Source organism: Phasianus colchicus, chromosome 6 (assembly GCF_987193195.1).
Source record: "Phasianus colchicus chromosome 6, bPhaCol1.hap1.1, whole genome shotgun sequence".
NCBI lineage: Eukaryota > Metazoa > Chordata > Aves > Galliformes > Phasianidae > Phasianus > Phasianus colchicus.
Window position 1 is genome coordinate 51,193,715 of NC_143441.1, and position 16,408 is coordinate 51,210,122.

Genomic DNA, 16,408 nt, shown 5'->3' on the forward strand with positions numbered 1-16,408 from the left:
TTTCCAACTACTGCTGCACCCCTGGAGTATTTTTTTTATTCCCAGGGTCCATGCCACGTGCATGGAGGGGGAACAATGGCAGCATTGAATGCCCAGCCGGGCTGTGGCTGCATTGTGCCTGGCAGAGAGATGCCCAGGGATAATCGCCTCCTCCTTGGCTTTGTTGCAGGGCTGCGGGCAGCTGAGCAGCAGGGATTTACCCCCAGGGCTGCGGTTATGCGGTGAGGATCCGCATCTTTTTTCCTGGCTGTGAAAGGTACGGGTGGCTGTGACACGGTGGGTTGGGAAGGGGGATGTTGGGATGGGGGCAAAAGGATGCTCTGCTCTTCATCCCTCTCTTAGTAAGGCATGCATTGGTGGGAGCTGTGAAGATTATTTTGATATATAAATTGCTTTGTGCCATCCGTTGTGCACATCTGTGGGGTTTGCCTGGGCATGGTCAGCCTGCACCTGGACTTATCCTGGGCTGCTTACAAAGAGAGGAAAGTGATAAAGAATTGAGGAGAACAAGAAAGAAATTCATTCCTCAAGGGGAGAAACGGCTGTGGTGGAGGGCTTTGCTTCTCAGAGGTGAGGATGGGGCAGGAAGGGCAGCTGAGATCCCATTTTTCTCTCCAATTTGAGCTCTTGACATCAGGAGGAGGCTCTGAGGGAGAGCAGTGGGACAGCCCCATGGGGATCAGGACACCTCTGGGCTCTGTCTGATCCCCATCCTAAATCTCTTCCACATCCCAGAGCCACTGGAGGCGTTTCCCTAAAAGGGGATCAGGATCTGGTTTTCCACCTGCATATACTTGGTTAGAACTGGATGATCTTTGAGATCCCTCCCAGCCCAGGCCACCCAATGAACTTCAGGCACAGAGCCTGACTCTTCCACATCCCCTCTGCAGCTGTGCTGCTTCTCGTATACCAAACAGAATCCTGTTATTGGACTCTTGGTTTGTGTTTGTGAGACCCAGCACAGCCAGCTCTCAGGTCTGCAGCCTGCTTGCTTTGCTGTTGCACTTTGACATTGCTGCTTACAGCCCCAGCACTGGGGATGGGAACTGGTGCATGGAACTCAGCCCAGCAGAAGCTGCAGTTTTGCAGCTGCTGCCCTTAACCTAAGGACAAAAGGTCCATTGAGGGGATGATGTTCTCTGTGAGGTGCTTTTGTGTTGTGGTATTATTATTATTATTTTTTTTTTTTAAGGATGTGAGCTCAGTTTGTCATCCCTTGTTAATGCTTCTAGATCCTTAGATGGACCTAGCTTAAAGATGCTGTTGCATTTCCATAGCCTTTATTGTCTTCATCCTCATGGAAAAATGATCACCTTCCCCCCTGGTTGGTGGGTGACACTCAGCTACATCCCTCCTCTCCCCAACTCGCTGGTATGATCACAGTGAATGTGATTGGGGTGGGCATAGTGAACTTGCAACTAATATGTGTCCAGATGGGTTCCCTGAATGCTGGAAGGATCCTCTTGAGTCCTGCTGGTCCCAGATGGAGGGGAGGCATTTCTCCCTTCCAGCCCCAAATGTCCATTTCATCTATACCAAAGAAGTTTGTATATGAAGTCTTAATAACTTCATTTAATCCATGCTGTGCAGGAGAAAGCCATGTTCTGTGCTGGCAGGCTGCGAGCAAAGGGTCCAGACCCCAGTTATAGAATCATAGAATTACTCACATTGGAGAAGACTTTAAATATCATCAAATCCAACCACAACCTAACATAGTACCCTAATTCTAACAACTCTCCGCTAAATCATGTCCCTGATCAACCAATGGGGAGGAGAGTAGAACCCTAATCCAAATTGCAACCCTTAACCCTAAATCCAAATAACAAAAAGAACTTTTAAACCTAAATCCAAAATGCTATCCTTTAACCCTTAACTCTCACCCTTAACCCTAATCTAGAAGGATTACGATTAAACATTAACCCTAACTCAAGTGTCTAACCCTTAACCTTCACCCAAAAAGGGTAACCTTTAATCCTATCCCAAAATCCCACAGGCACCTTCTCATTCTGCCCAAATTCCCTTGCAGTGCCACAGGAGGGCAATCTGTCTTCCACCAAAAGCCTCCTTAGAAAGCATCCCAAGGAAGGAACTCCTGCAAACTACGCGAGCTATTTCTGAGACAGTCCTTGGGTGTTCTCCAAGACAGAAATGCCAGCAGATGTTTGTCAGTGTATGTCATAAGGAAACCCCTCCTTCCCCTGTAGCAGAGGTGGAGCACGGCGCGCGCTGAAGGCTCTGCTCCCCCAGCACAGCTCACTCCTAATTTATGGCTTGTCTGGAGCTCTTCCACCTGAGGTTCATCCAAGCAGCACAAGGGTCGTTTTTAAGGCTGAGCAGCTCCCTTTGACCTGCTCTGTTGCTTGGAGAACTTGGTGACCGGCCATGTAGATTGCTGTTGTTTTTGCTCCTCGTTGCCAGAAAAAGAGGAAAGACTGCAAGGCTGCTGAATGCTGTCTGTGCAACCCGTAGAGAATGGGGTTATGGAACTGGGAAGAAAACGAGGATCCCTGTTTCACTCCTCCCCTGTAAATTAAGGCATAAGAAGTGAAATTACTGTTTCACTACTAACTTTGCTGGAGCAATTTATCTATCTCTCTGTCTCTGCAGAGGGATCAGGTGTTGTTTGGGGATGTTTTTTGGCATGGTGGTGTATCTCCTCAGCTCTCTGGTTGCCCTCCCAGAGGTTGGGACCCCAGTGCTGCTAGCCCCCAGAGCCCTGGGCTGTCCCTGAGGCTCTGTATAGGCAACCCAAGCACTTGGGTAATGACTTAAGGGTCTCTGCAACCTTTGTGTCCTCTCCTGAGGACATCTTCTCTGGGGCAGAGCAGTGTCCTGAGGAGGCAGCCCAGCCCCCCTTTGTGTGTGAGGGATGTTGGGCAGGGGGCAGACAGGAATGGTGAGGGTGATGTGTGCAATTGCAGGGTGACAGGGGCTGAAGGTTCCTTGGGTGGTCTCAGAGCAGGGTCAACTTTGTTGGATGGAATTGCCCAAGGCCCTGTCCAAATGAGTTATTTCCAAGGGTGGAGATTCCACCAGCTCCCTGTGCCAGCGTCTGTCATGGAGAAAATGATTTTTTTCATATTAGGTTGAATTTTTTCTGACTGTAGCTTATCCTTTCACTCTCCACTTCTGAGGAGAACTGGGACCATCTTCTGTAGAACCTCCCCTGAAGCAGCTGTACACATTAGCAAGCTTGTCCTCTTCTCTTGGAATCACAGAACACCACGAGTTGGAAGGGACCCTCAAGGATCCCTGAGTCTAGCCATGAGGTGGCTGCTATGGAACTACAGGCCACCATGAGGGGCTGTAGGGCCGTGAGGCTTCTCCTCAGCTTCCTCTGTTGTGAGCCAACAAAGCAAGAGACCCCCTGCCCCCCAGATCCTTCCACATGGTTATGAGCTGCTCCACAGGGTCAGGACAGGCAGTGAGGCCGTATTACTGCCCTCTCCACTAGGATTAGCTCTGTCTTGACATAGTTCTCCCACCAGCAGGACATAAACAGATAGAACCTGGGAACATGGCCCGGAAACGCAGCTCATGGCGGGCAGCCGAGCTGGAGCATCACTGCCGGCCCCAAGCATCTCCTGCTTCCTTCCCACCAGGAGGGCTGGGATGTTCCTGCTGTGCTTCCTGCCCAGGGGCAGGTTGCAGCTGCAGGGTGGGAATTTTAGGGAACAGAGGAGCTGGGAGCCAGCACCCTAACATAGAATCACAGAATGGCCTGAGTTGAAAAGGACCACAATGACCATGTAGTTCCAACTCCCTGCTATGTGCAGGGTCTCCAACCAGCGGACCAGGCTGCCCAGAGCCGCGTCCAGCCTGGCCTTGAATGCCTCCAAGGATGGGGCATCCACAACCTCCTTGGAATAATAGAACCATTAGGGCTGGAGAAGTCCTCTAAGATCATCCACGTCTCAGCGTTCACCTGCCACTTTTGCCTGCTGTCTGTGTTCCCCAAGTGCCACATCTCCATGGTTCTTGAACACCTCCGGGGACAGAGACCCCCCCTCCCCCCGCCACCTCCCTGAGCAGCCCCTACCACTGCATTACCACACTTTCAGAGAAGTTCTTGCTAATATCCAAGCCTGCAGGCTGAGCGGGATGCTGCCGTTCCTCACCGTGGCTGAAAAGTATTTTTGAGGACCATGTCGTTGGGTATCTGATGCAGTAAATCCAACAATAACCACTAGTGATACTCAGCCTGGGAAATGGCCCTACCCATGCATCCAATGCTCTCTGCTTTGGAAACCTGCTGCTGGTTCCTGAGCCAAATTCTTTCAGGCACGTTTTTACCATCCCGTTTTTCCTGCTGGGGACAATGGTGCTGCTGGCTGCTCTGCTCAGCCATTTCCTCCTCTTTGACAGACAGAAACAGTTAACTGGGCCTACTGCAAAGCTCGTGTCCTTGTTTCCCTCCCAGGCTGCCTAGCCAGAGAGAGGAGTCACTGCATGGTGACACAGTGCAAGAGCAGACGTGCATTCCCTCACCCAGAGAGTATTTTGGGGAGCTGTGTGAGACTCTGCCATGTCCCTGGGGTTTTCTGAAGCATGAGCAGCCTGTGCTTTCCTCTGGCTGGGGCTGGCTGTTTAAGTTCAGTTGAGATGTTTGGGACATTGCGTAAGCACCAGTGTCTCTCCTGCAGACACCAAATCCTACCAGCCATGCAGACCCTCCAGATGAGGTGCTTTGACCTGCAGGCTCTGCTGTCTGCAGCCCCCTGTGCCATCACCCTTCCAAAGCCCATCCCTCTGCCCTGCACATTGCTTCCCTCCCCACATTCAGCTTCAAGAGTTGGACTCAATGTTCCTTGTGGGTCCAACTCAGGATATTCTGTAGCAGGGGGGTTGCCTGCAAGATCAGCCCCCCATCCCAATGCCACGTTGATGATAGAAAGGAAACGAATGCTTTCCCTCAGAAATACTGCTCCCAGGCAGGGATCTTTCAGCCACTTGAGATATCCTGGCTGTGAGTGCTCATTCTGGGAAGGCTGCTGGCTCACACAGTCCTCCTGCTGCTCCCAAGGCGATGCGGTGCTGGGGAGGAGCAGCCTGTCCCTGATGTAGCCTGATGTAGCCACTTCTCCAAGGGCACGAGGGGAAGGCTGACATTCAATGGGGCTTTGTTGAATGATGACGAGGTGCTTGGCTTGGCTTAGCATGAGGTGGGAGCTCTCAGGCTACCAGCAACTCAGGCAAAGTATTTTTCGTGTGTTGGGGACAGAGTGGGAGCACCTGGATGTGAGCAAGGGTGAAGCAGGTGCCTAGAGGTAGGGGTGTGTGCACCCCCCTTCCTTTGCTGGGCTTGCTGCTCTATCCAGAAGACCTTTGCTGGAGAAGCCAGCTGGTTGGTTCCTGTTTGAACAGGAATAGATGCTCACATGGGATGGACACGGCGTTTTGTTGAGCAGGACACATTCCATCACTGTGACCAAGGCATGGAGGACTGCCCAGCGTCCTGGTGTAGAGATGAGGAGATCCATTGGGCCGGCGGAGCTCCAGCACACATCCCCTGGTGAGATGGACTGCACATCCTCGTGGTTTTGGGAGATGTGTCTTTTCTGTTGGCCTGCCAGATGTCCTGGGGTTGATGTTGTCTGCGTTGCTGCTCTTTTGGTGTGTTCTTGGGTGAGACCTGTGGCCAAAATAACTCCATCTTGGCTCTGCAGGGTGCTATAGGGTTTGAGTGAGGATGTTTCTGCCCTGAGACTGGAGAAAGTTTTAGTGGCCAATAGGGGAGGACTGGACTGTATGTGGTGTGTAGCTCTAATCTAAGGAGCCCCTTGGGAAGGTTTTGATCTGCTTTGATCCTCTAAATGAGCGGGGGCACCATCAGGTTGGATATCAGGAAGAAATTCTTCTTTGAAAGAGTGGTGATGCACTGGCATAGGCTGGCATAGGCTGCCCAGGGAGTTGGTGGGGTCACCAACCCTGGAGGTGTTCAAGGACCATGGGGATGTGGCACTTAGGGATGTGGTCAGCAGGTATGATGGGTGTCAGCAGCTGGACTTGGTGATCTTAGTGGCCTTTTCCAACCTGAATGATTCCATGATTCTCCTGAGGAGCCCATGAGAGGCTCATTTGTAAGAAAAGCTTATTTCTAGATGCTGTTGTATGGCTGCCCTAGAAAATGGAAGGAGATGGATGAAAAAAGCTGACATCCCCACTCCTCAGGGCAGCGAGACTAGGAGAGCAGCAGAGGAGAGCAGGCAGCTTTCTGCAAGAGATGTCTAGCAGCAAAAACATGTGAGGTTTTTTACATGCTGGTCAGGATGTGTGTGGGTGTGGAACTGATTTATTTGATACTTCAGGAGCAGAGCTTGCCCGGAGATCCCAAGGTGGGAGGATGAGAAGAAAGCTCTGCTCCCAGCAGCTGCCATACTGCAAGGTTTGGACTGACAGTGCTCTTTTTAACTCAGACCTGCAGTCCTGGAGCCTCCAGGCAGGTCACAGCACTTTTTGGCCAGTCCAGAAAATTTTAGCAGCAATTTGAGTGATTTGTATCAAGCATCTCAGAGTGTTTATGTTGGCGGGGTGTAGTTTGTCTACGGCTTGAAATATTTGCTGATACCTCTTACAGCTGGAGTTTCATAACAACAGAGCACTGCTGAGAGACCTGCAGTCATTTGGGAAAGAGCTGATTTAGGGAGTGGAGTGAGAGCCCCATTGGAGGAGGTGGAGAGGGGACTTCACCCACTGGTCCCAGTGAAACTGGGACACCAATGACAGCTACGTCCTGTGCACAAGGAGGCCAGACTGCAGTGCCCAGGGCACTGCCTGCCTGCAGCCTCTGACCTAGCAGGACAACGTGGTCAGCAAAAAGGCACTGGTTTGGGGAACCTCCAAAAATGATTGCTCAAAAGTGCTGTCACATAAAGCAAGCCAGCTCATCTATATATTCATACAGGGGAGCACCTTCTGCTGGTATAAAGACAAATCACTTCCATCCCCCTTACCTTCTCACTTTGTGAAGTTGCTAGGATCTCAGTGGCACAACTCAGGTTTTACTAAAATGAGAGAATTTAGGGGGACCCCATCAACATCTGTGGGGTCTGGAGGAATCAAAGCTCACAAACATCCCACAGAAAGCATCTTGCTGCCCTTCTGCAGTCTTCTGCTGAAGGCAGGGTGACCCCTCTCCTGTTGTACCTAGCTGAGCTCCAAAGAGTGACTACTCAGCACCTAAATGCAGGCAATGAAATCCCACCCAAGCATCCTAAAGGACACTTTAGGATCCCACCTGAAATGTTGTGAAGGGTCTCACCTTGGAGGGCACAACAGAGTGTGGTCAGGGACTGGGGCAGGTGTTCTGCTGAAAGAACTTTCCCCCTCCTGTTTTCACATCAGTCCTTATTGGGGAGAAGCCACTGTGCTGCATGTGGTCCTGCCTCTGCACCACTTGCCCCATACCCCTACAGCCCTTTTCCTGGAAGCATCTGCAGAGCCTCCCCATCTGGGGAAGAGGGTGCTTTATCCCCAGCCAGTTGATGAGGAAAGATCCTGATGTGCTTTACACCATTATGTCCCACTAGAAAGGGAGGGAGAGAAATCCACAGGACTGGAGGCACAGCTCTGTGCCTCTATACTAAAGAGCTGAGTTAATTTGGTTGAGACTGGCTCACTGGAGCAGTAAAACTCTGGTATGTGTGAAACCTCTATTAACCTGTGGCCCTTGTTAATGTGCGGAGGCAGAAACGAGCCATGCAGCAGGAGGGTCCATCCTGCTGATATTCCTTGTAAAGGGAAGCTTCCAACAGAGAGGCCAACACAAATATTTGTAGCACGGACAGGGGCTGCCTGATGCAGGAATGCTCCTGTGCCCAGACAGGAGGTGACATCATCCAGATTCCTTCACTGAGGAATGCAGGGTTTGCCTCTTCCCTTGCCAGTAATTGCTTCTTAAAAACAGACCTGCCCAGGGATGTACATCTGACCCTGCTCTGCCTATTGCATAGTCCAAGGTCCTCCAGTTCTTCTTTCGTGGTATTTGCAGGGATAGGAATGAAAAGTGTTGGAATTTGTAGTTCACTAAGTTATAGGCAAAAGCTCCCAAAAAGCCATAAGCAAGGACTTATCAGAAATCTGAGGAGTAACTGGAGCAGATGGGAGAACAGACCTTGTCTTGGAGCTGGCCAGGATGGATGGAGCCAGTGATGGGCTGGGGTGTGTGTGATAGGACAAAGGGGAATGGTTTTAAACTGAGACAGGGGAGGTTTAGGTTGGATATTAGGAGGAATTTTTTCACCCAGAGGGTGATGATGCACTGGAACAGGTTGCCCAAGGAGGCTGTGGATGCCCCATCCCTGCAGGCATTCAAGGCCAGGCTGGATGTGGCTCTGGGCAGCCTGGTCTGCTGGTTAGCAGCCCTGCACATAGTAGGGGGTTGGAACTGGATGAGCATTGTGATCCTTTTCAACCCAGGCCATTCTATGTTTCTATAAGAGCTGCAAGAGGGGGCCATTTGCACTGCTCCTTGATGACCCTTGGTCCTAGAACCCCATTTCTTGTTTCTGTGAAGCCCAGCAATCGTATCACAACTGCAGGATTACTGTGTCACGACTGCATTGGATATGCTGACATGCAGAGTGTTCTGGCTAACCACCCTACACCCCCTTGATAGTCTGATAGGACTACCCCAAAGCAAAGCCTAATTCCCCCTCCACATAACCCTTGACTTCTCCATTGGGTTGAGCACTGTGGCAACGTCCCATCCCTGAGCTCACACCCCTCCATCTCTGCCTCTGCGTTGGCTTCAGCACACACCACTGGAAAGTTGTCACGGTCACCGATGTCCACATGTCATCAACACTTCCACCAGCCCCTGCTACAGCAGAGGGGTCAGTTCCTGTGGGATGAAGGCCGTTGTCGTCATTTCAATAGCTGGAACTAGGTGTAGCTGAGCTGTGCCCCCATTATGGGTCCAAGGGAGGGATTTAGTGGTTGGAAAGGCACAAAGCTATTTGCTCCCAGTGCCTGAAAGAGGATGGCTGGCAGGAAATGAAAGCAGCCTTCTCCAAGGCTGGAGTGGTTTTACTCCTGCACTGGTTCTTTAATTTTCCGTCAGGTTTTGGAAATTCTTGGCTGTTACAACTGGACAATTAAATCCAGAGCAGAAAAGAAGGGCTCCAGCCAAAGAAATAAAACACTTGGTCAGCCAGTTTTTTGAAAGGGGGATGGAATGAGGACGCTCGAATGGAAAGCAGCAGAGCAAGGGCTGCAGTCCTGAGGATGCTGAGAAGTGGCTTCAGGTGTGCATGGAGAGGATGTGCTGGATTTTGTTTATTGCTGGAGCTAGATTAAATCAGAAGGGTCGGAGGTAAAGGGGATTATGGTCTGGGGTGAAGCGATGACATTTTGGGAAGGGTGTAGGCAGGAGAGACCCATCCAAGAGGGAGGCAATGGTGTAGCTGCTTTGTGTCAGGGCCCACATGAGACAGAACTGCAATGGAAGAATGGCAGAATGGTCACTCAGGAGGTGGTACAGAGGCAGCCGAGCAACACTGATGTTGGCTCTAGAGAGCTGAGGTGAAGGTTCCCAGGCTTCAAAAGCAATAGGGACCCAAAACCCATCCAGGAATAAAGGCTGTGGTGGATGAAGATCTGCATTCAGTGCAAGTCTCTGAGTACATCACAGCTCAGTGAGCTGGATGCTGCTCCTCCAGCCCCCTGCAGCAGCACCCATGGCCTGAAGCTCTCTGCCTCGTCCATCCATGTGCAGATCGTCCCATTGTAAAGCAAGGCTGCTGAGCACGGTTTGTGTTTTTGGTTTTTGTGTCTGAAGTAAGGGGCACGGACTTCTGTAGTCACTCCTCAGGCTTCCTCGGAAACACAGATGGTGTTGTGGTTTCTTTATTATTCCTGTCTGGAGGCTAAAGGGAGGATGCCTTGCAGAGAATCATAGCGTCATTAAGGTTGGAAAAGACCGCTAAGATCATCTAATTACGTGACGAGGAAGGGAGGGGAAAGGCCAGATGTGGAAAGAGTAAATTTTCGAGAAGGTTCTCCTACAACTTCATCTTCTTTCCTCAGTTTCTGCTCATGGCCAGGTCACTGTTTGCAGCTATTTGATCCAGAAACTCTCCAGAGGGGTTCAGGACTGCCAAAATGCAGTTTGCCAGGTGCCCAGCTAGTGACCAGCTCAGGTGAACAACCTGCAGTAAACAGTGTCTCAGTATCTGCCTGTAGGGTAACTGATACCTTGACTTGGCTTTTTCTATGAGCTGTTTATCAGATAGTGAAGGAGGATGAGGGATTTTTCTTTTGCTCCCTCTTTCCTTTGCATTTTACATGCTGTTTAGCTCTTTAAACATATCAGTGTTCACTGGAACAGGTTGCCCAAGGAGGTTGTGGGTGTCCCATCCCTGGATGTGGCTGCCCCAAAGCTGGATGCGGCTCTGGGCAGCCTGATCTGGTAGTTGGCGACCCTGCACATAGCAGGGGTTTGAAACTAGATGAGCATTGTGGTCCTTTGCGACCAGGCTATTCTATAATTCTATGAAATGCAAGCAGAAAACTGGGAGACCAGTTGATGGATGTCAGGATGGGCTTCTAGCATTACTGAAGGTTAAACTGTGCCTGTAGCATCCCCTGTGTCCCATCTCAACCTGGCAGAGGGGAAAGCTTGCATCACACATCTCTGCTTGGGAGCCAGACAAGTGCCTCGTACAGGGATGTGTGACCCCTGTGCAGCCCCAGTGATGCTGGCAATACCAGTGGGCTCATTGCTGCTCAGTGCTCCACCAAAACTCGCACCCATGCACCTGGTGATCTCTTGGAAACACTTCTACCTTCGGGAGTATTCTGTTCTATCAGCAAAGAGATAAAAAAAAGCTTCATCTTGCTTTCCACTTGCTCAGCTTGCGGGTCAGCCCCAAGCATTGCTGGCTCAGCCCTGCAGCCTCCGTGTGGAGGCTTCCCTGTGTCAAAGGTGAGGAAGGGCTGTCCTCCTCCTCCCATATCTCCCCCTCTTCCCCTTCCGCCTCGACGTGCTCATTCATGAAAAAACATCTGCTGGATGGATGAAGAAACAGAAATTAACACTGGCACGTTTTTCCCACTCGTTGGCCAAGGGAGGTTGTAGGCTCAGAGGGTTTTAATCTTTGTTTTCACAGCTGGATTCAATATTGCCCTTTCTTCTCTCCAGTGTTTCATTGCTGCTCATTCCCCCGAGCAACCTGCTGCAAAGCAAAGTGTGCACTCACATTGAAGGACAGCCCACAGTCAGCTTCCCTGGGGCTGCCTGCACCTCAGGACCGATGACCCTCACAGCCCTGTCTGCTCATTAGGGATTGTGCTGAGATTTATGCTCTCCTACTGAGGGTCCAGAAGGGTGATGCTGCAGTGACGAAGGTGCCATCCCACAAGGATCCTCTGAGAGCATCTGGCTGCAGCTCAGTTCTCCCAGCTCCTTTCCACCTGACTCCACGTGGGGTGAAGAGGTCCCAGCAGCAAGGATCAGCTTGGTCCATCCTTTGGTAGGGGCAAATGTGTGGGGACTGCCTTAGCCCTGTGCATGGGGCCATAGCAAAACCTCAGCCTATTGTGCCAACCGAGATGTCATGGGTTGAGGTGCTGCAGGGTTTGGGTATAGGGTGGAGGGTGTACAGAATGGAATATAGGCTTTGTTGGAGGTGGTGGAGGTCTTGGTGGAGATGGTGGAGAGTTTTGTGATGCTCATACAGGGTTTTGTGGTGCTTGTGTAGGGTTTGGTGATGGTGATGTAGGGTTTTGTGATGCTTGTGTAGGGATTACTAGAGCTTGTGTAGGGTTCGGTGGAGTTGATACACAGTTTGGTGGAGGTGATGTAGGGCTTGGTGGTGGTGTAGGTGAAGGCTGGTGCTCCTGTAAGATCTGATGGTACTGGTGGTCTTGGCAGTGTTTTGGATCCCTGGATGCCCAGCACATAACACAGACAGTTGTGTGCTCATGTGCACTGCACTGGCTGGGGTGGGGAAGGTACCATCAGCTCCCCGTTGGGTGCCCACAGGTTCGGACCTCAGGCTCTGAAGTTCTTAATGTCAAAGCTTCAGGCATCAGCATGGCCTGATGCCAAATGGGACTGGCTCCATTCCCACCTGGACACCAGCCTGAAGGCATCTCTCCACCTCACCATATATCTCCAGGCAGAGACACCCATCCAACACCATCCCACCCATCCTGCGAGCTTTGGGGGCAAAAAGACACATGTCCCGCCTTCTTGGCATGGGAACCCAGCTGTGAGGCTCAGTGCAGAAAGCCTCACACAGGGTGGGGGCCCACCTATATAAACAAGGCCAGGAAGGCTCCCAGCCATTCCCACTCTGTGCTCCCCTTTGGATCTGACCGGCCATCCTCCGCCGATGCTCCCACCCCCAGGTCTGCTGGGGAAGGTATTGTACTGCTCCTCCAGGTTTCTCTGTTTGATATTTCTCTTTTCTGCATGTAGATACAACTGCTTAAGTATCTCTGTGTGTAATTATCTAAGTGTCCATTTAAATATTTACTGGTGATACTGGTGTAAAAGTAAATCTTGGTTGGGTGAGTAGAAAACTGCACCAGTCGTGCTGGCACCCAGCTAGAAGGAAATCTCTTATAGTAGTATTGTTTCCTTTTTACTTTGCTTTCAGTTTTCTCTGTTATCTAAGAACAGCACGTCCAACCTGTTTATTTCCACATTTATCGTGTTTTAGACTCACACTCTGTTCTCTTTCAGCTGTGTTTAAATCTTATTAGTGCTGGAAAATGGGTCATAAGGTTGCATGCAGGTGGGTCGCATTCCCACACAGATTGGTGAGGGACATCCTCATGCAACATTCATGTCTTTTCTGTGTTGTAAATACTTGCACTTGGTAAACTGCAGTTATTTTTGGAGTAGTGAAGAAGACTTTATACCTTTGTACCCAGTTCTCATTGCTGCCACTTTCTGGTGAGGACCTAGGGCTGCTCCAATCCATATTGACCTAGTTAAATCCTGGTGGGAGAACTGTCTTGAGAGCTGCCACATGTAATATGGGACCTTGGTCCCAGTGACACTCGTCCCCACCCTGTGTCTGACAGAAGAGGTACGTGGTGATGAAGGTAACACCATCATTTTTCTGACTGGAGCTGCTAAGTAATAGTCAGACTCTCAGAGTCAGCAACCCACCATGCATAAATGAAGTAATGTATTTTCAGTATCTGCAGGATGAGGTGAGGAAAGCAGGAGGTGTCAAGCATGCTCTGGTTTGCTTGTGTGGTGTCACAGAGGACACAATATTCTGCCCTTGCTTTGGGAATTTGTCTTTATCTCCAATCTCTAAGATGTCCATTAATGCTGAGTTGCAATTCCCAGCCTGGTTGGGTTCATCCTGCAGGACACTGCATGAACCTCTGCTCTTTGCTCCCCTTTTCCTCTTCCTTTTTCCTGGGGCTCTTCCAGGCTCCCCTCTAACACCTGCCTCTGCCCATGGACAGGTGTCAGGAGAAAAACAGCTCTCTGGAACAGCCAAAAATGGGGCCGCTTGAATTTTTCCAAGTTCCCTCATCTTGCCCATGCACCTTGACCTTTCTCCTCTCAGTGCATCTGTGCTCAGTGAACTGCTAAAGGAGGAGCTAAGGGCGATGACGGCTGGAGGTGAACTGTTGCACGGCCACTGCTTGCCTGGGGATCCACTTCCTCTGGTTTCTTTTGATTTTTTTTGGAATTTTTTTTGCAAGTTCAGGAAGGTCTCCAGCAAGTCAAACCTGGCTGGATTCGTAGGGCTGCACCGGCAGCCAGCAGTGCTGGGAATGCCGGCTGGGAGCTTTATTGCTTCCTGTTATGAGGGTTCAGGAGATGCTCTGGGTTGGTGGGAGAGACGTGGTCCAGCACGAGCACCAGGTTTGGCCCCAGCACATGGGGTGGGGTTGGAAATGTGTTTTTTTTTTCCTCTTTGCTTCTCCGGCTGCTTCAGGAAAGGGAAGCAAATAAAGGGAATAATTGCTCGCTTTGGCCTTTGCAGAGACCTCTGGCTGTTGAAGCAGATCTCTGCCTTGGGTCTGCTTGCTTTGGAGCAAGAACAGACGGAGAGAAGAATGCTATAAAGGCCAGTGTCCCCATCACGGTTCTTTTCTTGCCACCTCTTTATGTGTCAGCCTTGAAAACTTCAGAAAAAAAAGGTTCCATCATAAAAAAATACGGGATTTTGTCAACATCAAAATTTATCTCAGGAATGTGTCCATTGCAGCGAAAATTTCAGCCGGGAAGGGTTGGAATAAATATCTTCTGTGCTCCAGCCTGAGCTTAAATGCTTCCTCTGGGCTTTTGTGCTTTGTGATTTAAATCTTATTGTTATTTCCCTTTATTGGATTTTTGTTGTCATTTTCAAAGTGAAGTGCTTTTACCTTTCCGCAGTTATGATTCAGTGAAATCCCAGGGAAACATTGCACTGTTTTTCAGCACAAACATTCTTCATCCTGCTAACATCTGGCTTTTTCCTCTGATCACCAACCAAAGCAAATTTAATAGAAATTCTGTTTTCTGACTTATCTTCGATGCCAAACCATGCTCCAAATTCAGTGGTGATTGAGAGCGAGAGCTTATTTTTGCAGAGCATGTTAAAGAAATTGGCCTTCACCTTGTTTTCGGGTATCCTCTTGTCACACAGCCAAAAATCCTTATGGGCTCTTTTTCTCAGTTTGGTCCTTGCAAGGGGTAGAGACCCACCACAGTGTTGTCATCCAAGTTGAAGAGATTGTAGAATCATAGAGTTGTTCAGGTCCAACCATCAACCCATCCCCACCATGCCCACTCGCAGAATCACTGAGGTTGGAAAAGATGTTTGAGATCACCATGTCCAACCATCAACCCACTGTGCCTGCTGACAGAATCACTGAGGTTGGAAGAGACCCCTTAGATCACCAGGTCCTGCCATCATCCCGTCACCACCTTGGTCACCAAATGGATGCAGAGCAGAGAGCACAGAAGAATGAACCTGATGGTGATGGGGGTAACGTGCCATATCTGCAACAGGGTTGGTCACCACCATTCTTCTGAAAAGTCCACATAGACTTTTGTGATGGAGCAGATTGAACACGGGCATGATTCATCCTGCCTGTACATTTTTATTGTAAGACTGTTGAGGTTTTGGCTGCGTCCTTACAGTGTGAGCCCTGATTAGTCCAACATCGTGGAGAACACCCAAAGCATCCTGGTCTAGAGTGAAATGTCCCTGCCTGTGTCAGTGATTGGAATTGGTCCCTTCCAACCCAAACCATTCTGTGATTCTACATCAAAAATGAGCCCATAAAGCCCACTTTGGATATGTGAAATAGGGTGTAAATGGCAAAGTCAGAGTTATTAATCACTAGTGCTGCTACACAAGAGTACAGATTCTCTGATTCTTGTGACTAAGGACAGGACTGTGGTCTTTTTGGCCTTCTAGAGGTGGTGTTTGAGGAAACACAAATTTTCACACCCCTAGGAAGGGGACAGGTGATGATCCACAACCTGGGCTGGATGTAAGTTAAATGGCAGGCATGGGGCAGTCCTCCTCATCTTCCTCCTCTTCATCTTCTTCCTCCTCCTCCACACCCAGCAGTGCCCGCCCAGGACCAGCAGAAGACAATGCAGATAATGGCAGGAGGAAGGGAAGCAGAGCACAGGAGGAAGCGCTGGCACGGAGGTGCCCTTCCCTGAAGCACATGCTTACATCTGACAGAGATCTCTGCTGAACGCTGTTTCTGGAACAGCTCTGCTGGAGGCTTGGGGCTGCAAAGAGCAGTGCAACAAACCAGAAGCACTAATGAAATCAAAACCTGTCTCTTTTTCCCTTCTTTCTTTCTTTTCTTTTTTTTTTTTTTCTTTTTGTTTTTCTCTTCTCCCCATTTAGCTGTTATGTTTTAAAGTGTCACTTCTGCTTGCAATGCCAAGAGCTGAGCCTGTCTTTCTGTGGCTCTCACCATCACTCACTGTGAGCCGTGGGCTCCAGATCCCTTTTTCTCTCTAGGTTCTGTAAAATAAGTCTCCATAATTATGTGATGCTGCTTCATGGGTCTTCTTTTTTAATAAGCAAGCTTGTTATTTGAATGCATTTCTTCACTTTGTGTAGTTTTGAAACAAATCAAATGAAAATCCGGAAGGTGAAAATTAGAGGAGAAACTGAACTCAGTGTAATGCATTACAGAGCTGCGTCGGTCTGGGGCCAGACTGGATACGTATGTTTGCTACTCATCACACAGCAGGGAGATGTAACACCAGGCAGAACTGTAATTAATGACTGCAGTTATTCATTTCAATGGGACGTCAAGGGAAACACGTCAGGAATACCACTGGTGTCAGCTTGGTGAGGTGACCCCCAGCAGCCAGAAGTGTCCAGGCTTTTGTCACATCCATCCCCCTGTCCCTTTGTTTCCTGTTCTCAATGCCAAGCACTAAGTGAAGCCCAGAGCACTGGATGCTGCACAGGGAGTGAAA

At 49.9% G+C, this 16,408-nt stretch overlaps 1 protein-coding gene across 3 annotated transcripts in view; it reads left to right on the forward strand.

The window, feature by feature from the left end:
* Positions 1-16,408, forward strand: part of GJC2 (gap junction protein gamma 2) — a 31,591-nt gene that overhangs the window by 4,567 nt on the left and 10,616 nt on the right. Inside the window, exon 3 of one of the 3 annotated variants that reach the window (XM_090143254.1) lies at positions 170-256. The exons of 1 other annotated variant lie outside the window; for it this stretch is intronic. The gene's annotated coding sequence lies outside the window, so the exon portion shown is untranslated. Of the gene's footprint in view, positions 1-169; positions 257-4,937; positions 5,513-16,408 lie in introns of those variants that run through there. One more of the 3 variants, XM_031607805.2, reaches the window with a different exon arrangement.